This window comes from Schistocerca americana, chromosome 7 (genome assembly GCF_021461395.2).
Source record: "Schistocerca americana isolate TAMUIC-IGC-003095 chromosome 7, iqSchAmer2.1, whole genome shotgun sequence".
Classification (NCBI taxonomy): Eukaryota; Metazoa; Arthropoda; class Insecta; order Orthoptera; family Acrididae; genus Schistocerca; species Schistocerca americana.
The window spans coordinates 277,124,515-277,147,926 of record NC_060125.1 but is presented as its reverse complement, the minus strand read 5'-3'; positions in this window follow the sequence as shown (position 1 = coordinate 277,147,926).

Below are 23,412 nucleotides of genomic sequence, written 5' to 3'. Positions count from 1 at the left end.
GTCTGCACGTCCAGCACGAACGCTGGTCCAACTGAGGCGCCAGGTGGAAATGGCATGGCAAGCCGTTCCACAGGACTACATCCAGCATCTCTACGATCATCTCCATGGGAGAATAGCAGCCTGCATTGCTGCGAAAGATGGATATACACTGTACTAGTGCCGACATTGTGCATGCTCTGTTGCCTGTGTCTATGTGCCTGTGGTTCTGTCAGTGTGATCATGTGATGTATCTGACCCCAGGAATGTGTCAATAAAGTTTCCCCTTCCTGGGACAATGAATTCACGGTGTTCTTATTTCAATTTCCAGGAGTGTATATTAATGACTTGCCATTCTATATTCACGAAGATGCAAAGCTGGTACTTTTTGCCGATGATACAAGTATAGCTATCACACCCAACAGACAAGAATCAACTGATGAAATTGTAAACGATGTTTTCAGGAAAATCATTAAGTGGTTCTCTGCAAATGAGCTCTCATTAAACTTTGACAAAACACAGTATATACAGTTCCACACAGTAAATGGAATGACACCATTAATAAATATAGACTTCGATCAGAAATCGGTAGCTAAGGTAGAATATTCAAAATTTCTAGGTGTATGCATTGATGAGGGGTTGAACTGCAAAAAACATACTGAAGATCTGCTGAAACGTTTGAGTTCAGCTATTTATGCTATTAGGGTCATTGCAAATTTCGGCGATATACGTCTGAGTAAATTAGCTATTTTCATTCTCTGCTTTCGTATAGCATCATATTCTGGGGTAACTCATCATTGAGTAAAAGAGTGTTCATTGCACAAAAGCGTGTAATCAGAATAATTGCTGGAGCTCATCCAAGATCATCCTGCAGACACTTATTTAACGAGCTAGGGATCTTCACTGTAGCATCACAATACATATATTCACTTATGAAATTTGTTATTAACAATCCGAACGAATTCAAAAGTAATAGCAGTGTACATGGCTACAACACCAGGAGAAAGGATAATCTTCACTACTCAAGGTTAAATCTAACTTTGGCTCAGAAGGGAGTAAATTATGCTACCACAAAAGTCTTTGATCACTTACCTAATAGCATCAAAATTCTGACAGATAGCCATATAGCATTTGAAGGGAAATTAAAAGAATTTCTGAATGGCAACTCCTTCTACTCATTAGATGAATTTTTAGATATAGGAAGTGGGTAATTTCCCCACCCCCACAAAAAAATTAAAAATATTAAGTGTCATGTAATATTTTGTGTAATGTAATATCTTGTATAGACACCTTTTATTAACCTGACTCGCTCCACATCGTTACGAAGTGTCGTATTCATGATCTATGGAACAAGTACTATTCTAATCAAAGTTAGCCAAGTGGCAAAAAAATTACATAGTGCGCTAAGCGCACATCTGTACTGGAGGGCTAACCACTAAACGCCGTCCACTCGACAGATGAAGAGTCCGCTTGTGCCACGAGAGGGCAAGTTCAGGAGAGTGGAAAAAAAGAGGTTTGAAATTAACATAGCTGGACGCAACTTGTTCAATCAGCACGCCGTAGTTAGGTCGGTGATCGCTGAATAACGATGTTGCATTGTGATCCTGACATACAGTTCCGTGAATGTGTACGTCAGTTGAGCCCTTTCAGGGGATAAAACTTTTTTTCCTATAGCAGTTTGCTTCGTCTATGCTTCATAATCTTATTTCCCTTCTTGTTCCCATCTTTGTAAATTATCAAATTCAGAAAGGTCACTTGTCACCTTTCTACAAAATGTACTTCCATTCTTACTTTGCTTATCCTCAACTGATTTTCTATTATACGTAGCTGTCCGTTTCACGAAACATTTTTAAGTCTCTTTCCTTCAGCCAGAGGGACTGTGATACTCGCAAAAATGTTCTTAATCGTGCCCTTTTATTCCTCTATGTTGATTTTCTTTCGTTTTATTCATTAATATTTAACATCGGCGATAGGATGAAATTATTATTTATATTCTTTATAGAATTGGTAAGCTTTATTGACTTTCTGCCTAAAATTCCAAGAGGAAGGAAGGAAGACTATGATCTCACGTCCTTTCGGGAATGGTAGCATTAGAGATTGATCCAGAATGTGGTAGGATATCGTCTCGGCCTTTTCAAATTGACCTTCCCTTTTTATGCCTTTAACAATTAACAACTGCACCAAAAGCTTAAATATCGATAACCTAATGGATATTTAAAGCCTGCTGTACCAATATATACCGATTTCTATACCCACCGTAAAATCTTACTCGATTCGTAGTTTTCAAATGCTATCTTTGTAGAGGTGCCTCTGTACTTCTGTCAATTCCTGTTAGGATTATTGTTACTCCGAATAAATCACTCCAAAATTATTTCACAGATAGTACTACGCTTCGCTGGCCTGCCCTCCACTCATCGGCTTTAGGTCCTACATGTCTGTCATATTCTACACAGACAAAAAAAAAAAAAAAAAAAAAAACGCACCACGAGTGAATTATCCCAATTGTCGGAAATCCATACAAGTGATGTACACCCACAGATAAACAAATGATTAAAATTTCCGAAAAATTTGATGATTTTTCCAAGAAAAACACCTTCACAAATTGTGCAAGTCAATAACGCCTTGGTCCACCTCTGGCCCTTGTGCATGCAGTTGTTGGATGTCCTCCTGAAGAACAGCGTGCCATATTCTGTCGAAATGGCGCTTTAGATCGTCAGAATCCCGAGATTGTTCGAGGGCCCTGCCCATAATGCTCCAACCTTTCTCAGTTGGGGAGAGATCGGGCGACCTTGCTGGCCAACGTAGCGTCTGGCAAGCGCGAAGCAAGTAGTAAGGGCGCACATTATCTTGTTGAAATGTAAGCCGAGGATGGCATACCACTAAGGGCAAAAAAACGGGATGCACAATATCGTCGACGTTCCCTTATGCTGTAATGATGCTGAGGATAATAATCAAAGGGGCCCTGCCACGAAAAAAAAAAAATGGAAGCCCAGACCATTACTCTTGGTTGTCTTGCCATATGGCGAGGAACAGTCAGGTTGGTATCCCATCGCCGTGCAGGTCCTTTCCAGAGACGTCTTCGCTAATCATTGGAACTCAGCTCGGAGTGGGATTCATATCTGAGGCAATTCTACTCCAGTCAGTGAGATTCGAGGCTGAAGAAGTGTCTGTAAACCCCCGGACAGCAGTGGGATACTGACCTCACTGACTTCCGTCATAGAGCCCAACAACCAGGAGGGATGGTCTGGGATCATAGCAGGACCCTTTGCAACACCAAGATACGTTGACGATATTTTTACGCCTCGTTTTGTTGCCCTTCATAGCAAGCCATCCTGGGCTTACGTTTTAGCACGATAACACTCACCCGCACACGTCGAGAGGTTTTACTGCTTGTCTTCGTGCTTGTCAAAAGCTACCTTAGCCAACAAGGTCACCCGATCTCTCCCCACTTGAGGACGTTCGGAGTGTAATGGACAGGGCCCTGATATCATCTCGGGATTTTGACAATAGAACATACCAATTGGACAGAACTTGTCGCGATACCCGTCAGGTTGGCATCCAACAACTCTACCAACCAATGACAAGCAGAGTGATTCCCTGCATAAAGGCAAGAGGTGGACCAACGCGTTATTGACTTGCCCAATTTGTGAAGCTCTTTCACTTGAACATATCATCAAATTTTTCTGAAATTGTAGTCGTTTGCTTGTTTGTAGACGTATATCACATCTACCGATTTCCGCCTCATACGTATAAATCCCGCCCAGTGCGTCGTATTTTTTTTTATCTTAGAATTTAATTTAGGATGTTTGAAGGGTTAATCAGCACTGATACAGAAACCGTTATTAGAATCACACACCATACTTTCTGTAATTTCATTTAAGCCTAATTCTCGAGTTTCCTATGCTACTTTTAACTTATTCCGATCATCACTAAACTGACACACAACATTTTTAGCGCAACGCAATCTCACTTTCAATAATCCCTACAAAAGAATGGCCCTGACTAACAATAACCTATACCTTTCATGAATCACTTACCTCACAAAAATCTTCGTTACTCGAACTACTGCAATACAGCGAGCGTCAATACTGCCAGCTAAATAAAAGATTCTAACTACTGAAGGCACTAACTACGGATAGGCATAGTTAGCAAATGAAAAATTTTGATAGAGAAGAAACAATGAAAAATGATATACAGAGGGCACAATCTTAACAGAGAATTTCTACGAAAATTGAACAGCCTAATCAGTTAATACGTTAATGCATGACTCAGGAAAGTGAGGTGGTCTTTCTCTCAGCTCTGAGCATGTTAACTACACTTATGCTCATAAATATAGGATAATTGCAAGGTGTGGTACCACACAACGTGTCACTACACAAAACTGGCGCCAATAGAATAGGCAAATAGGGAACACACACGACACAGATATGTAAGTCCACGGTATTGGTGATAAGTTGAGAAAACCGTCCCGAAACACATGTGCTACAAAACGCCACTGTTCCTGCGCATGTACCGCGACATCAATATGGGATATGATCACCATGCACACGTACACAGGCCGCACAACGGGTTGCCATACTCTGGATCAAGTGGTGCCTGTCGGAGCTCATGAAGTGTCGTAGGGGTTTGAAGACGTGCAGCGATATGTCGACCGAGAGCATCCCAGACGTGCTCGATGGGATTTAGGTCTGGAGCACAGGCAGGCCACTCCAATCGCCTGATATCTTCTGTTTCAAGGTACTCCTCCACAATGGCAGCTCTGTGGGGCCGTGCATTATCATCCATCAGGAGGAAGATGGAACCCACTGCACCCCTGAAAAGGCTGCAACATGACGTCCCGATACACCTGACCTGTTACAGTTCCTCTGTCAAAGACATGCAGGGGTGTACGTCCAGCAAACATAATCCCACCCCACACCGTCAAACGACGACCTCCATACAGGTCCCTTTCAAGGACATTAAGGGGTTGGTATCTGGTTCCTGGTTCACGCCAGATGAAAACCCGGCGATAATCACTATTCAGACTATACCTGGACTCGTCCATCAACGTAACCTGGGACCAATGTTCCAATGACCATGTGCTGTGTTCTTGACACCAGGTTTTACGGGTTCTCCTGTGACCAGGGGTCAGTGGAATGCACCTTGCAGGTCTCCGGCCGAATAAACCATGTCTGTTCAGTCATCTGATGACTGTGTGTCTGAAGACAACTGTTCCAGTGGCTGCGGTAAGGTTCCGAGCAAGGCTACCTGCAGTACTCCGTGGCCGTCTGCGGACACTGATGGTGAGATATCGGTCTTCTTGTGGTGTTGTACTCTGTGGACGTCCCGTACTGTAGCGCCTGGACACGTTTCCTGTCAGCTGGAATCGTTGCCATAATCTTGAGATCACACTTTGTGGCACACGGATGGCCCATGCTACGACCTGCTGTGTTTGACCAGCCTCCAGTCACCCTAGTATTCTAACGTCATCAATACGTGTTTTTTGAGCCACTTTCAACACACAGTCGCCATTAGCACGTCTGAAAACGTCAACACACTTACTTGCTGCACCGTACTCTGACACGCACCAACACACCTCTGCATATATGGACTGCAGCCACCGCCACCGTGCGACGACCGCAGGTCAAATGAACTGCATGGTCATATCCCAAGTTTATTTTCTGCCATAGTGGCTATGTTTGTGAACCGTGACTGTGTGGGATAATTAATTATTTCTAGTTTCTGCTACCAGTCATTTTTTATTTTATGTTTAATCTAACATAATGTAACGCGTTTCGATCATGTTCCGTTTATCTTCAGGCGTTTATACATACATATATACATACAGAGGAATGTTACTTAAAGTTAAACAGTCTTAAACTAGATTAATCTAGAACTCTTTGTCCATTGTTTGTTACTGTAGCGGCTGGTATGGTATTTGGGGGGAGGGGGGAGGAGGGGGGCAGTATATGGCTAGAAATCGAAATCAGTGATGTCTTCTGCTGGTTTTCTTCCTTGAAGTTGACTATGTATGATATCACAGTCTGTATAGGATGCAGATAGATTTGCATCAGTTATGTGTTTCGAAAATAGCGTAAAAGGCTTTTATGACAGTTGATCACCTACGATTTCATCATCTTACTGTTTCACTTGCATCACTGGTGTAATGGCGGAGCTGTTGATTGACATTACACTATTACTCATTGAATTTTGTCACTGATAGCCGACATAATTCACTGCACAAATTGCTTCGACGCTATGCACACAACACAGGATGGCGGATTGTAGCATGTGAGTCTGTATCGATTATCGAGGTTTTGTATCGATATTCTTGGTACTGACAGCTTTGTAGTCAATTATTTAAATTGATATATCTTGAATCTATTGAGCTAGAACTGGTTTATGACTGTTGAAGAATTTTGAGTTTTTGAATTCGGTTATTTCGTTAAGAATGCTATCTCCATGCTTTGTATTATGTATGAAAATTTCCATTTCTTCCATAATATCCATTCTTTTACTTTTTCCTATTTTGTGTAAAATTTCGAGGTTGTCTTCGATGGCGGCGATAGGAGGAGAGGTCCCACTCTTCTAAAGTTTTGGAGAAGCACTGCGGTGTTACTCCTGACGTAGTGATGTGGGGAGCCATCATGGTTGTCTCTAGATGACGGCCGGTAGTGATTGAGGGAACTCTGAACGGCATGTGACGGACAGTCTCGTGTGACAGTATCGTTGTGCCATTTTTCAATAAGATAATGTTCGTCCACACATGGCACATGTCTCTATGAACTGTCCATGTCACATTGAGGTACTCCTGTCCCCAGCAAGATCACCATATCTGTTCTCAATAGAAAACGTGTGGGACCAGCTCGGACGTCAACTGCATATTAATCGCAGTACACAGGATATCTAGCACCAATTACAACAGTTGTGGGCCATCTTGCTCTAGCAGAGGATGCAACAGCTTTCCCGATGTATCAATGTATGGATCCAGGCGAGAACTGGTGCAACGCCATGCTGATAAGAGGGCTCGTACTTTATTGCCTCGATTTTGTTATCACTGCAATATCAAATACCCTCTCAACGTGTGAAGTTTTGTTTCGTTCCCTCCTCCCCTCCTGGGTGCTTCAGATTTTTGTCGGGCGATGCAGATACGCATGACGTCATGGAGCAAATCAGCTACTTAAAGGAACTTGCACAAAAAGTTTTGATTCTGAATTGAGTCGTAGTAGTTCGAGGACCTTAATTATACTACTGGCCAATAAAATTGCAACGACAAGGACTGCAAATAACGGAATCTTCATTATAAATACAGAAAATTGCATCCAGTCACTTTTTGAAATACTTGTTCATCCTATAAACCGGTTTTCGAAGTCTCATCTTGAGTTGGTGCACAGGAGGTCACATGACTATTTAACAGCGTCATATTTGCATGGCGACTTGGATACAAAAATGAATTCTGCACTTACTGTGATAGTATTGATGGCTTTGTTATTAGTATCCATCTATCATCTTCCATCATGACCATCTATCATCTTCCAGTTAGTAATACATCACTCACTTTTACACCGATAGTCACAAAACTCTGCCAGCATCCAGCGTGTGCTGTACAATTGGTGCTTGTTTCAAAGATCTTTACACGAAGATATAACGTAGTCTTCTCTGAGAATTTTTTTAGCGTATGAGAAAGTAGAGCGTACGACAGAGTAGATGTATGGGTAAATATTTTAATCGAATCTGGCGTTAAAATGAATGGCCAAAAATTAAATAAAGTTATACGTAGAAATTTACAGCTGTTTAAATGTAAACGAAATTTTCATGTAAAAACAACAAAAATACCACTTCAAACGATCTGTTGTCTTATTTCTATTCTTACATCAACATGATGCAGAATATTAGTAAAACCAGATTCTGTTTGGGAATACAAGATGAAACATTCCGTTTGAAAAATTATGAATGACTGTGCTGGTAAACTTCTACGTTATCTGATTTTCAAAGAGCTGAGCAAAACTTAGCGTACTCAAACAGTTTTCTTTTTACGTATTCTGATCATCACTAAACTGACACACAATACTTTTAGAGCAACGCAATCTGGCTTTCAAAAATCCCTACAAAAAATGGCCCTGACTAACAATAACCTATACCTTTCATGAATCACTTGCCTCACAAAAATCTTCGTTACTCGAACTACTGCAATACAGCGAGCGCCAATACTGCCAGCTAAATAAAAGATTCTAGCTACTGAATGCACTAACTACGGATAGGCATAGTTAGCAAATGAAAGATTTTGATGGAGAACATATATATATATCAATTCATGACATCCTTCTTTATAAATTTCCTTTTTCTGGCGGACACACGTCCAGGTCGTCCGCTTATAGCAACCTCTCAAAACTCTGGCATGTCTCTCTTCACATCCACCACTGCTGCCGGCTCACCTCCAACTACCCCACGCTACGCACTGTTCACATCCAACTGCCCAACACTACACGAGCGAATATTCGAACAATGAGTCCAACCAGCCATAGACTGCACACAGCACAGAGCCCTACGTGGCGTTACCAACATAAAAACCTAAACAGCCCACTTACATAGCATAAAAACCTAAACAGCCTACTTACACATTAAATTTAAATTCTGTCAAGAAGTCTTCGAGCCAGTCACATTTCTGAGAGCCTATCCCATACGCACGTACCTTCGTTAAAAGTCTGCAGCGGCACACTGTGTCAAATGCTTTTCTGAAATGTGTAATCTGCCTGTTACCCTTCTTCCATAGTTCACAGTACTGTATATAATGTGAGAAAAGGGCAAGCTGAGTTTCGCACGAGCGACGCTTTTTAAAACCGTGCTGATTCGTGGTCAGAAGCTTTCCGGTTTCAAGGAAATTTATTATATTCGAGCTCAGAACATGTTCAAGAATTCTGCAACAGATCGATGTTAAGGATATTTGTCTGTAATTTTTCGGGTCCGTTTTTTTTACCCTTCGTATATACCACGGTAACCAGCTCGTTTTCCAATCTCTTGGAACATTGTGCTGGGCGAGAGATTCGCGATAAATGCGAGCGATGTAGGGACCTACGACGTAGAATAAGCTTTGTAAAACCCTGAGCTGGGATTCCATCCGGACCTGGAGACTTGGTTTTCAACAATTTCAGTTGTTTCCATACGCCAGGAATGCCTATTACTATGTCGTCCATACGGGAGTCTGTACGATTGTCCTGCGTGAAAGATTTCTTAAATCACAGTGCGGGAAGCCGGCCGAAGTGGCCATGCGGTTCTAGGCGCTGCAGTCTGGAACCGCGAGACCGCTACGGTCGCAGGTTCGAATCCTGCCTCGGGCATGGATGTGCGTGATGTCCTTAGGTTAGTTAAGTTTAACTAGTTCTAAGTTCTAGGGGACTAATGACCTCAGAAGATGAGTCCCATAGTGCTCAGAGCCATTTGAGCCACAGTGCGGGAAAATAATGTGGAGCTGTGTGTTTAAGTGAAAATAGACGCACTGCCTGACCAAATAGTGATCCTTCCACGATAAATAGGAGCGGGTTTGTAAAATATTAGAATTGCATATCTCTCTGACATATGAAATGGCCGCTAGTGCGCATTAGTATTGTTTGTTTCAAATGGCTCTGAGCACTATGGGACTTAACATCTGAGGTCATCAGTCCCCTAGAACTTAGAACTACTTAAACCTAACTAATCTAAGGACATCACACACATCCATGCCCGAGGCAGGATTCGAACCAGCGACCGTAGCGGTCGCTCGGTTCAAGCTTGAAGCGTCTAGAACCGCTCAGCCACAACGGCCGGCCCATTAGTGTTGTTTATGTTAACTATTGTTATCAGGTCTAGTATGGTGTAACAATGCCGCGTGCAGCGTCAGATGTTGTGTGATCACTGTGAAGGACGTGGAGGTGCCGCGTACACGTGTGAGACAGCGTTATCAGTACCTGGCCGAGTTTGAAAACGACTTATTGTGGGTCACCATTTGGCCGGTTGGTCGAATTGTGCAGCACCCAGATTTGGAGCTGGGGTGGGGGGGGGGGGGGGGGGGAGGGAATTGCGATTTTGAACTGCGTGGGAGTGTGCGGACAGGCTTACTCGTAGTCGGTTTTCCGGTCGATCACCTCTGACCACCACAAACGATGATTGCCGTACGGTGAAGCAAGTACATCGTAGCAACTTGTAACCTCCCCACTATATTTTGTTTCCGTATGGAATTTAGCCTAACTTTACCTACCACACTCTTAAAATCTACATATTACCAAAAACTGTCACCACAAACTGTTATCCAGCATACACTCGTACGCTAACCTGTGACTAAACAGAACCTGATCTGAACTGAACTGCAACTGATCTAAATGCAACTTCTCTTAATATTAAATGCGCAACGGAAGTAAAACAATTATCTGGCCCTCATCAAAATTTCCACTTACCTCGCGTATCGACTACATTGTTGCAGATTTCTCGAAATCACCACAACAAACAGCAATCAGGCAGCGGCTAAGCTAGATCTCTGTTTCTAAATACATATTCAAACTGCTGCATATGATAATGCTTAATGATAAACAGTAGGATAGAGGAGTAACTATTCCTCTGAAATGATATACCAAGACAGTGAAGTATACAATCAAAAAGAAAGAGTAAAACTTACTGTGATCTTCACATATAAAATAGGTCTGAACAATACTATGATATGAAACACAGCGCAGTCAGTGATTTTCTTACAGAGCACTAAGTGGCGATACCAACATAAAAACCTAAACAGCCTACTTACAAAACTTTCTCAGCAATCTCTATGATGAAGTTTTTTTCGGGTTATCAACCGAGTCAAGGTTTCGTTCTGCGGCAACCTTCCGATGAGTTTCCTACTCGGCATTTCAGGCGAAGGAAACTTGTCGAAACGTTGCTGCAGAACGATGCTTCTCTCGGCTGATAACAGGAGAAAACTTCATCGTCAGATTTTGTTTATTGCAGCTAAAAGATAGCATGTATGTATTAATTTATTTTAATAATAGGAGACATGGGTGTTTGGACATACAACATATAACATTTGTATTCGATGGTAAGTTATTGACATTGTTGACATCAGTATTGTTAGGTTGAAAATAGAGGGATAGGTAGAGGTAAACTGGGGGTGGGGGTCCTTGGATGGCTGATTAGATGTTTTGAACAAATAAGTCTTCCAAATTCTGAAGGAAAAATTTGTTTACCAACTCAGTTTGGTCACTGAGTGGGTACTCAAATGCTGCACTTGTCTCATAAATACTTCAAATTCTTCAAGAAAGTCAAGTTTCACGTCTTAAACATCGGTAACGGGTAAGCCTAATACGTCCTCAGTATGTTGCAAGTGCCAGTTGTGGTTATAACAGTTCTGTGTAGTTGTGAATGAATTATGTCGAAACTAGGTGAATTCGAATATCAGCAAACTTTTGGTGCTACTATGGTCCGTGTTTCCGTGACCAAGGCACTCCTTGTTTTTGGTGTTTCCAGAGATGTCACATCGAAGATTTATCCGGCGCACAGGAAACCGGGAAAACATAATCCGATAAGTCAGAACGCGAATGAAAGTGCGTATACAGTGATCGCGTCAGACGGTCACTGGAGAAGATTGTACGAAAAGAGAGCGACAGATGCAAAAGTCATTACAGAATGAATAACTCTCTCGTGAACCGTGCCAGCACCAAAATAACAAGAAGGGCGCGTCGTAAGCAGGGAATTGCGGGGTGACTTGGAAATCCAAAACCATTCATCAGTTACGTAAATGCCCGTAACTGGAAAATGTGGTGCCGAAGCCATAAAACCTGGATTATGGAAGAATGGAAGAAAGTCATCTCGTCGGATGAGTCTTGTTGTGCGCCTTTCCCTACTTCTGGCCGAGTTTGCGTCCCAAGAGTGAAACATGGCGGGGTTCGGTGATGATTTGTGCTGCCACATCGTGGTATTCCAAGGACCTCATAAGCAGTCTACAGGGTAGCATTCCTGCCAAGGATTATGTGACCATCTTGGCTGATCAGGTTCATCCCAAAGTACTGTTTTTGGTCCCCAATGGTGATTCTGCGTTCCAAGAGGTCAGGATCACAGTTCTCACAGCTCGCATCATCCAGGACCGGTCTTGTGAGGACGAGGATGATATTTTCGTATCTCGTCTATCCACCACAATTATCAGATCACAATATTATTGAGCTTATCCATCTCCATCGTCATTAGCTGAACACACCATTATTTTGCAGGAAGAACAGTGTAAGACTGAACCCATCTTCATCAAGACTGAATGCTGTTGTCAATGTCAATGATTCTCCTGCACTGTGTTAAGTATGATAATGTGCTGTGGTTTTAGTGTTTCCACCTTTTCGTCCACCGACTGTACGTGCCGTGACTGTAGGATCGTGTACGGCCGATTGATAGTACGTCTGTCCTCTCGGGCGCTAGTCGACGGTGCCGCTGAGAGCCTGGTCGTGGCCGTCTTGAACCCCTCGATTCAATATTTACATGATATTCGCACGGCAGTCTTGAAACCGCGACCAAAGGAAGCAGCAGTACCGCAGAACCATAAACCGCAGTGTCGGCAGACCCATCTTGCTGCTGTCGAAGTCCGACAGGTGCTGGTAACCGCTTCTCCTTTTTACACGTGGCATTATATGATATTCTCAGAAACAATCAACTTCCAAATACGAATGAGAAGTCTGCTGCATAGTCTTTCCTTATATACAGAATGTACCGTATGGTTATAATTAAAGTGCAGCTACTCATGACGGTCCAGTACAGGTTATAATTATCATATGGCACCAAAACTTGGTAGATCTACTAATTCTTTATTGCGGAACTGATTTGCACTGGAAAGAAATTAGTTCCAGTTCGGCCACCAGGTGTAAATGTGATGCTGTACACTGTGTTTATGATGGTATGACATCCACGTTGTCATCCGAAAAGCTACAACGTGAGTGGACAGTAAGGCAATCGAGAAGAGAGACCACGTGCTGTTAGTGAAACTGTTTCATGTGAACGGCAGCAGCTACAGTGCTGCATGGAGAGAGTATCGCCGACTGAAGGGTCTGAGCAGAGGCCCAGTATCATTGAACAGTTTAAAGAAGATAATAATGGAATTTTGAAAACATGGATGGACTTGATGTGACACCTGGAAAAGGAAAGCCTCCTATTCCGGTGGAAGTTACTGACGAGGTTGTTGTTGTTGTAACTCACCATGCAGCACGTGTCCCTGGTAGTGCTAGAGCTTGTGCAGCATCACGAGGACTGTCCATCCCATGGTCCATAGCGCGGAAATTCTTCATTCTATTTTACACTGGCACCCGTCTAAGACCTGGACAGTGCAGTCACTGAAACCTCGTGATCCGCATCGACGTCTTGAATTTGCTCTTCGGTTTCTGGCAGAGGATAAAAATTCTCCTTTACAGCCTTCCTGCCCCTGTCTGCGCCGCAACCACTAACGCAACTCAACCTGTGAACCCAACAGTACATGTGTACTGAAGCACAGTGGTTAAATGAGGGTAACTTGGGTTCTTGCAAGCCTGGCAATCTTCACGGCACCCGTTCAACCTGCTGCACCTGACAACAGATTGCGCTATCAATCCAAGGTGACTGTAGAAAAGCCAGATATACGCTTGCGTAGATGTCTTCACTTCAGCTCATTCGTCATAACTGAGGGAGCAGCAAAACGAACAAACTGAACTTAAAGCAGATTGAGGAGAAATTAACAATCGGGAATATATACCAGTCACGAGACAGAGTCCAAGTCCAGAAGGGGAAAAGTTTCCGTGTGTTTATGAGGCAGTTTCAAATAAATCGGCAGGTGTCTCGCATCGCAAATTGTGCAAAAAGCTACTAAACAGTCACTGTGAACCTCGGATATGTTACGACATGTTTGCACATTAGACCAGCAATTTCCTCAGTCTATATTTTGAGAGAGGAGAAAGATTTAGTGGCTCACAAGTTTGTGGAAATTTTTGTGCGAAGGATCTGAGGCAATTTAGCAGTGTATAGGCTTTCTAAATTTAGGGCACACATTGGTTGAAATAGGAAAAAATATGGTTCAGAAGGTATTAAAAATTACATTCTGGTAGTATGAGGTTTAGTATCAAGAGAGCTTAGCATGAATGTAAAGCTTATCCTTTCACACGAACACTTTTTAAATTACCTTTATATGAAAAACGAACCTCGTGTTGGTTAAAATGCATTAGGGGAATTTAGAATGAACTGTTTTTGCCACTTAGAATAAATTTAGCAAAACCGGAATACGCATCCTGCAAACATTAATTAACACTGATATAACTGGGTCGTACGTGGCTGAAACTAGACTCCCTTACTTTAGTTGGCATTGGAGTGTAACAGACATCTTGAGGTTCTTAGGTGCAAGGGATCTACAGAAGAGCCGTGCGGCAGCTCGCGTTGCTGCCGTTTGTGGGTTTCCGCCCTCTGTTGGAGGTCAGACGGTATCGTTTAGTTGGCATGGTTGCGGTTGTTTGTCTTCTTCTCGTGTTAACTGGCGCCACTCGGTTTCGCAAGCGTTGCCTGTCCGCTAGTAGCAGCAGCGGCGGTTGGGGACTCAGGAGGAGCCAGGTCCGCGCAGTGCCAGAACACGCAGGGACCGCTGGCGGCATGCATGGACTGCTGGATGGAAGGGCTGTGGTCACGAGGATGCATGAACTCGTCGTAAATCGGATCCAGCAACCTTTAAGATGAGTGCCTTTCAATTCAATTAGAGAAACCTCCACCACTGTGATATCTCGCGATTCTCCAGTGACTTGGGTTCGTGTTGCTGCTCGTAGTGTCGCCGAGGCAAAGAGCAGCGAGTGGAGTGCTTGGGGAAGACGCATCTGATTTGCTTTCCTCGACTTCATATTACTATTTACTGCATTCAACTGGTTACAAAAGTTCAACCAGCGTTAAATTTTCTTGCCTGGTGGCCGCTAACGCCCCAGTTACCTGACCTGGGGGTTAGTAAATGTAACGGCAGTGTACGTTTCCTCGCCTTGCCGCTGCTGTCCGGTAAGGCGTGTAGTATTGACAGCTTTCTTCATTGTAGGCCGGTTGGTGATTCTTCTACTTTGGTGGTAGTGATTCCTTTCTCGTTCCGGGCGCTCTAAACACAGTATTCTTGGGACGTAGTGCAGACCGCCGGTTCCGGCTTTGGCGTATTTTTCCGTAGTTGCATTTGGTTTATCGGATGTCAGGTACCTTCAGCAAGATTATCATTAGTCATTCGTTAGACTGCCGCTAGTCTGAATTACCATCTTGTAAAGTGAATGCAACTCTTGGCTGCCTATTTGATCGCTCGCGAAAGTGTTTTTTGCCGGACCTTCTCAGAGGTCGATTCCTAGAGCACCGTATGTGGCCCCTTGGTTCTTGTAAGACATGTGTGTTCTAAAAGGAGGTCTAATGGCCAGTAGTTCAGTGTAACGCTCCTTCAGGCCACGCCTTCTGGGGGTATAATCTGCCTCAGTACCCATTAAGGAACGTACGTACTGATCCTTGTGTTTTATTATTGTATTATTTATTATTATCACTTGTAACGGCTACATTAAAGGTTACATATGTCTAGTTAATAGTTCTGGTCGCCTTCTGGAATAAATCTAGCAGTGTAGTGTTCAGTGGATGTTAACGGTTGTGTTACAAAGTTTACCATCATCTTATTTCACCCGTTTGGTGATCAGTTGTTTGTTTCTTAATTAACCTTTGCTATTGTATTTGCTCTTTTACAGCAGTTTTCTAAATTTTATATATTATTGCCGTTCCTGGCGTGTAAGGCCTTCAGCTGTGATTGTGGTCATTTGCCTTAAAATTCTAATTTGGTATTTATATTTTAGCAATAAGCCTTAAAACCTTATTTACTGCCATTCCTGGCGTCTGATGCCTTCTGCTGTGTTTGTGGCCACTTGCATTTAATATTTCAATACCTGTAATTTTTAAGTTGCAGCAAGTTTTAAACAATCCTTAATTTATTGCCATTCCTGGTGTGTAAGGCCTTCTCCCCTTGCTTTTAAAACGTTATCTGCTGTATCTGTATTTAATGGAGATTTGCTAAATTGTAACTCACTGAAAACGCTATTATCTAAACAGTTGTTTATTCCTTGATTAATAACGTGTGGTATTTTTATTTATTGTTCAGTCTGGAATTACTGGTTTAAAATAAATTGTGTGTAAGTGTAAAAGGCAATAAATAGTAACTTATTACGGCCGCGGCCACAATTGTAACCGAATCCTGCCTTCCCTTGACTACCAGGTTTCAAGAGATTACCTGACGATGCCTCGATTGCAGAAAAGCCAGTACTAGTCGAAAGAGTGTGAAGTTGCAGAGAAAACTGTTCATATCGAAATAAAAAAGGAAGCCAGAAAAACGCAGATAAGAAGAAAAAGGGCAAATGAAGTCCATCATTTTCTGGCCTGCAGTGACCTAAAATGAATATATATTTCACTGAGTTCTGTCTTTTAACACTCGAGCAAAAAATTACTTTTCATCAATTTAAGAACCTTACACATAACTCTACAACGAAAGCTTACAGAATAAACTGCTACGAAGCGTAGCACAGCTGAGAGGCAGGCAGGCAGGCCACACTCCTCCAGCCTCCCTGGCGCAGCCTACCTTGAATGGGAATAAAGCAGCCTGCCCATTGTGCTCGTAAAGTGCGGCGGCTTGCCCGTCTGGCTAACAAACAAGCGTAGGCAGGTTTAAAGCGGAGCGTGTACGCCTCTGGTTTCTGGTACGAATCAAGGTTAAATACATGTGGACAGGCAATATTCTATGGAATTACGAGGCACATTTTACGCTACAGGGTGGAGGGAATACACAGAACTGCCGAATTTTGGGTACTGTTAAACCGCGTGCTATTCACCAAGAGTCATTGCACTCGCTGTATGCGTCCGCCGCTCGTGGTCTCGCGGTAGCGTTCTCGCTTCCCGAGCACGGGGTCCCGGGTTCGATTCCCGGCGGGGTCAGGGATTTTCACCTGCCTCGAGATGACTGGGTGTTTGTGTTGTCCTCATCATTTCATAATCATCCAGGAAAGTGGCGAAATTGGACTGAGCAGAGATTGGATAATTGTACGGGCGCTGATAACCACGCAGTTGAGCGTCCCAAAAAAACCAAACATCATCATCATCACTCGCTGTATGTGACTGTGTGGTGTGAATTCTTTCTTCTCAATCCGTTTTTCTTTCAAGACAATTCTCCCGGAGGGCCTGTCAGCTGGACCGTGACGTCTGCACGTTATCTAGAGCTCCTTCCTACTTTGGAAGAGTACAACTGCGTGAAAGCCAATATTTTCATGCAAGATGGAGCAAAACCTCACTCCTTCACCCGGTGAAAGATCTGCTTAATGCGAGTGAGCCGTGGCGGCTGGCTCTAAGATGCTCCACTTGCATCGCTGATATCGATATTCAGCTGCCGTGCTATCTTTGACTGCTCCACCCGTCGGTTTTCCGGGTGAACGTGTGACGAGTGAGTCTGCGGTCGGCGTTCAACGAGCCAACTTGTGTTGAAAATAAGCCCGCGTCCCTAACCGTGATGCATGGTCCTCGCTGTGCTCGCCGCCCTTGTCTTTTGCCGCGCACCAGATGCGAGCAAGATGGTGGTGGGTTCGTCGTCTCACGCTGAAAAGTTTCCCAGCTCGTAATTTGCACGCTCCAAGTTACGTATGACTTTTATTCTGTGTTTAACTAAGAAGATTGTTGAAACATATTGTGGCATGGGTAGCTGCCGGAGATGGTTCTGAACTTGGTTCCACAGTGGCGATTTTAAGGAGGCTGATGTTCCTTATTCCGTTTCTGATCATCCGTGGAGTGTGTGTTATAAGTGGTTTTCATGCAAATTTTAACTTGTTTTAGGACATATTATCGGCTTTGGGACTGGCTGCGGTTGTGTACGTGCCCGGCAGCCGAAGAGATAATGGTTTAATCATTTGCCACGGCAGCATTTGGTATGTTTATTTAATGTTGAAAGTGCCTTGAGGCAACTGGAAGTGGTCCCTAAGTTTCCTGCTAATTTACTGGGAGACGGGTAATGTTAGAGTAGTACTCCTTAAGAATTTGGGCACAAATGGCTCTGAGCACTATGGGACTCAACTGCTGAGGTCATTAGTCCCCTAGAACTTAGAACTAGTTAAACCTAACTAACCTAAGGGCATCACAAACATCCATGCACGAGGCAGGATTCGAACCTGCGACCGTAGCGGTCTTGCGGTTCCAGACTGCAGCGCCTTTAACCGCACGACCACTTCGGCCGGCTAAGAATTTTGGGGCGTTCTTATTATATATTTCAGTGTGGCTATGATTTGATCTTGTTTTCATTGCAATCTGTGCTGCAGGCCATTTGTTAAAACTGCTCGGCGTCGGCGAGGTTATGGATTCTTCATGTCAGGACCGCTCATTGTGGGGCTGGTCGGATTACATATAAATGTATATCGCCTGCTATGTGACCCTGTGCACAAGCCGTGGGGAGTGAACGCCCGTATTGGCTGCCGGCCGTAGCGTTATTGCTTCCAAACACTGCTATGGGCCTTAACGCTGTTCTCTAAAGTTAAGTGCAATTTGGGAATCATTCTGAGTCATTATGTTCTTTAGTTAAGTGAAGCCACCTTGTTAATAGTGGCGTTTCTGTAAGTCATTTTACTGGTTGAGTTATTTCTAGCCCTTCTTAGTTAACACTTATGTTAATCATTTGTGCATCTTTAATGAACGTGCAACTTGTTATTATTCCTGTGTGCAAGTTTTGCGACCTTGGTTGGCCCACTTTGTATTTTTAGTATAAGCATGTTTCACTATGGACCTTTATGTGGGCAGTTCAGTTTTATTAAGCTTTAAGATCTCTTTGTTCTCTATGAAGTTGTGGTATTATGTGGCTGTGTAAGCAGCGGTTAATAATAAGTCGTCTCTTGTGACATAGTTAAACAAGAGCGATTGTTTGTGATTGATTATTCACCGTGCCTACTATCAATGATTTTCGTTGCGGATGCAAAATAATACGATTCTTATTCGTGTTTATGTAATTCAATCAAAGTGAAGATTTTTATATTGCATCAGTAAGATGGCAAATGTCCGAATTGAAGTATATAATAAAGTCTGTTTTGAGTGAAATTGAAACTGTAAAAGAATCACAAGCTTGTCCATCACCAGTGATCCCGGGCTTCCTATTTCCATTAAATGACGATGGCGAGACTGTGATTTTGATGTTCTAAAGAATTGGATAGTACCACGGTCCAGCAAACTTCCACGAACGTGTTATCTGTAGAGGATTTCCAGGTGCAGGGCCTACAAGATCACCTGATCTGAATACAGATGACTCTTGGCTCTGGGGGACATCTGTCGTAAAACAACGCGTTTACCAGGAACACGTTCGGTCTCCACGTGACCTCAGGGCCAGTATACGAGAAAACGTTGCTCAGATTCCACTGGAATTGGCTCAAATTGCTCTGAGCACTATGGGACTTAACTTCTGAGGTCATAAGTCCCATAGAGCTTAGAACTACTTAAACCTAACTAACCTAAGGACACCACACAACACCCAATCATCACGTCACTGGAATTGTAGCCAGCAACTGTTTGTCGTGTCAGATTACGGATGCATCATCTCATCGATGTCTCTGGTGCTCATACTGAACAAATTGTGTAAGCAGCGGTTAATAATAAAGTCAACAGTATGCGTTCCTAACTTTTTCTGCCACCGTCCCGTTCCTAATCACTTAAATTCGGAAACATTTCCGTACGTCTTCCTTGCATTCACGGCGGAAGATTTGCACCTTGTGCTCAGAATTGGAACTAACTTTTTTGCAGCGTAAATCGGCCCCGCATTAACGCATTAGAACATGTACGAGCCGCGCGGATTGCCCGGTCGGTGTGAGGCGTCATGTTACGGATTGCGCGGCCCCTCCCGCCGGAGTTTCTAGTCCTCCCTCGGGCATGGGTGTGTGTGTTGTTCTTAGCATAAGTTAGTTTAAGTAATGTGTAAGTCTAGGGACCGATGACCTCAGCAGTTCGGTCCCTTAAGAATTCACACACATTTGTACATTTGAACATCTATGAAGCTTCGCTGACATACGATAATTGCATCCCACACTGGACCTCCTGCACTTCAATTATAGCTATTCGGCAGACATTACTCCTAGCCACTCCGTGCGGTTGAGCTGAGATGTTAATCGTATGCATATCCAAGAACATAATCTACTTCATGCCAGTGTGATGTCTGTTACAAACCGCCTTCATGATGTTGTAATTTTAATGCCTGCTAACGAAATTGCAACACTACGTTAATTTTCTAGTGTTCCTCTGCTTCGTTTTTTTCTTTTTTTTTAATAACTGAACGTCGTAAACTGCTCTGATACGATAAAAGATTATCGAGAAAGCGCAGACCGTTTTCAAGAGAATTAGCAGAGAGAACAGAAATGTCGCTACACTGACTCGCGCAGGGAGGTCAGTGTACCTGGAGCTGCGAAAGCGAGAATGCCTCTTCTCCGTCGTCTGCAGTAGCCATTTAGAAAGAGCGTTGCAATTGCAATCCGTTCAGTAATACGGTTATCAGGGAAAAACTTGCAATTTGTTGACATCCGTCGCTATATTTATGATTTATACGGCCTAAATGCTGCGAGTAATTGTGCGGGTTGTTAATGGAGTCACGTTTTAGGTGTAAAAGGACTAATGTTCATGAAGATAGCTGTCCACATGGAGTCAGCATCGAACTGGTAAAGAAAACTGACAAAAAGTTCGTGAAAACCGACCTTTGACGACCTGTCAAAAGCCGAACAACTATGCGCAGGATTCTCGGCGTGACTAAACGTTTACGTTGCCACTCGTTCTGTGCTGCTGGTGTTCCAAAACTCGCAGGCAGAAAAATCTTTTCTAGAGAAAATTTATTTGTGGAAATAAATGCTTAAATCTGAGCAGTGATTACATAAATAAACAATGAAACTGTATAAATTTAAGATATTTTTTTTCGAATACACTCTGTTAGCCCAGAATTTTCTTTATACCCAAACACAGATGACATTCCGGATAGCCCTCACATTACCCAAGTTACATATAAAGTGCGCTGTATTAGGAGGAGCGAGGAGCGTTTAACAGCTTGGTGGGAGGGGAAGGATCAGGAGCGTTAAATATGGTTGTATTAAAAAAAAAAGAATGATACGATTTCACAAGAATCAGTTGACGTTAATATCGGGTGCGTCCACCGTTCGCCTTCATGGCGGCTCGAGCTCTGTTGGGGACACTTTCAGTGGGGTGTGTGAATGTCTGAGGAAAAATGGCCGCCCATTCTTCCTCATTAACCGAAGCCAGTGAAGGCAGTACTGTTGGACGCTTGGGTCTCGTGTGAAGTCGACGTTCTAAATCATGCCAAAGGCGTTCCACTGGTTCAGGCTAGGAATCCGAGCTGGCCAGACCAGGAATATTGCCCTCGACAGACTATCGCATCACATATGCTTCTTTGTGACAGCGTCTACCATCATGCTGATCCATTCACCGTCTCCGAACTGTTCCTCTACTGCACGCATTTAGGATATGAACCCTAACAACGAAAAACACCCCCATACCCCGTAACAGCTCCTCCTTCCTATTTCACTGTTGTCGCAACGCATGATGGAATATAACGTTTTGCAGGCAGTCGTCAATCCCAGACCGTCCCGTCTGTTTGCTGCAGAGTATAACGTGATCCCAAGTCACTCATTTCCGGTCATGACTGTCGAGTGGTACGTTAAGCGTCGCTTACCGTTGACTACAGAAATGTGTTGCTGTTCAACCGAGGTACCCCACTCATTTAAGTCGCTCCATACAGTCACTGTGCTACACTCATGCTCATAAATTAAGGATAATCGCAGAATGTGGTGCCACACAGCGTGGCACTACACAAAACTGGCGCCAATAGCATAGGCATATAGGGAGAACACACGACACAGACCTGTAAGTCCACGGTATTGGTGATAAGTTGAGAAAACCGTCCCGAAACACATTTGCTACAAAACGCCACTGTTTCCTGCGCATGTACCCCGACATCAATATGGGATATGATCACCATGCACATGTGCACAGGCCACACGACGGTTTGGCAAACTCTGGATCAGGTGGTCGAGCAGCTGCTGGGGTACAGCCTCCCATTCTTGCACCAGTGCCTGTCGCAGCTCCTAAAGTGTCTTAGGGGTTTGAAGACGTGCAGCGATACGTCGACCGAGAGCATCCCAGACATGCTCGATGAGATTTAGGTCTGGAGAACAGGCAGGCCACTCCATTCGCCTGTATATTCTGTTTCAAGGTACTCCTCCACGATGGCAGCTTGGTGGGGCAGTGCGTTATCATCCATCAGGAGGAAGGTGAGACCCACTGCACCCTTGAAAAGGTGGACATGCTGGTGCAAAATGAGGTCCCGATACACCTGACTTACAGTTCCTGTGTCAAAGACATGCAGGGTTGTACGTGCACTAATCATAATCCCACCCCACACCATCAAACCACGACCTCCATACAGGCCCCCTTCGGACATTAAGGGGTTGTTATCTGGTTCCTGGTTCACACCAGACGAAAATCCGGCGAGAATCACTGTTCAGAGTATACCTGGTCTCGTCCGTCAACATAACCAGGGACCATTGTTCCAATGACCATCTACTGCGTTCTTGACACCAGGTTTTACGGGCTCTCCTGTGACAAGATGTCAGTGGAAAGCACTTTGCAGGTCTCCGGGCGAATGAACCACGTCTGTTCAGTCACCTGTAGACTGAGTGTCTGGAGGCAACTGTTCCAGTGGCTGCGGTAAGGTCCCGAACAAGGCTACCTGCAGTACTCCGTGGCCGTCTGCGGGCACTGATGGTGACATATCGGTCTTCTTGTGGTGTTGTACACAGTGGACGTCCCATACTGTAGCGCCTGGACACGTTTCCTGTCTGCTGGAATCGTTGCCATAACCTTGAGATCACACTTTGTGGCACAGCTGCGACCTGCTGTGTTTGACAAGCCTCCAGTCGCCCCAGTATTCTACTCCTCATAACGTCATCAATATGTGTTCTTTGAGCCATTTTCAACACACAGTCACCATTAGCACGCCTGAAAACGTCTGCACACTTTCTCGCTGCACCGTACTCTGACGTGCACCAACACACGTCTGTGTATGTGGACTGCTGCCAACACCACCGTGCGACGACCGCAGGTCAAATGCATCGCATGGTCTTACCCCGAGGTGATTTAAACTTGCAAACCGCGCATCAGAGCGTTGTTTCATCATGTATCAGCATTATCCGTAATTTATGAGCATGAGTGTAGATGCACTACTGGTGGCACTGTGGAACTCATGAACGATTCCTTCCGCTGATTTCAGCGACTTTTTACAGGCACTCTCTGCAGTGCTTCGCGGTTGCTCTCCGTCAATACATGAGGTCCGCCTGGTCCTTATTTAGCTGTGGTTGTCCCTTCGCGTTTCCACTTCACAGTCACATCACGAGCAGTAGACTTGGGCAACTTTAGAAAGACTGA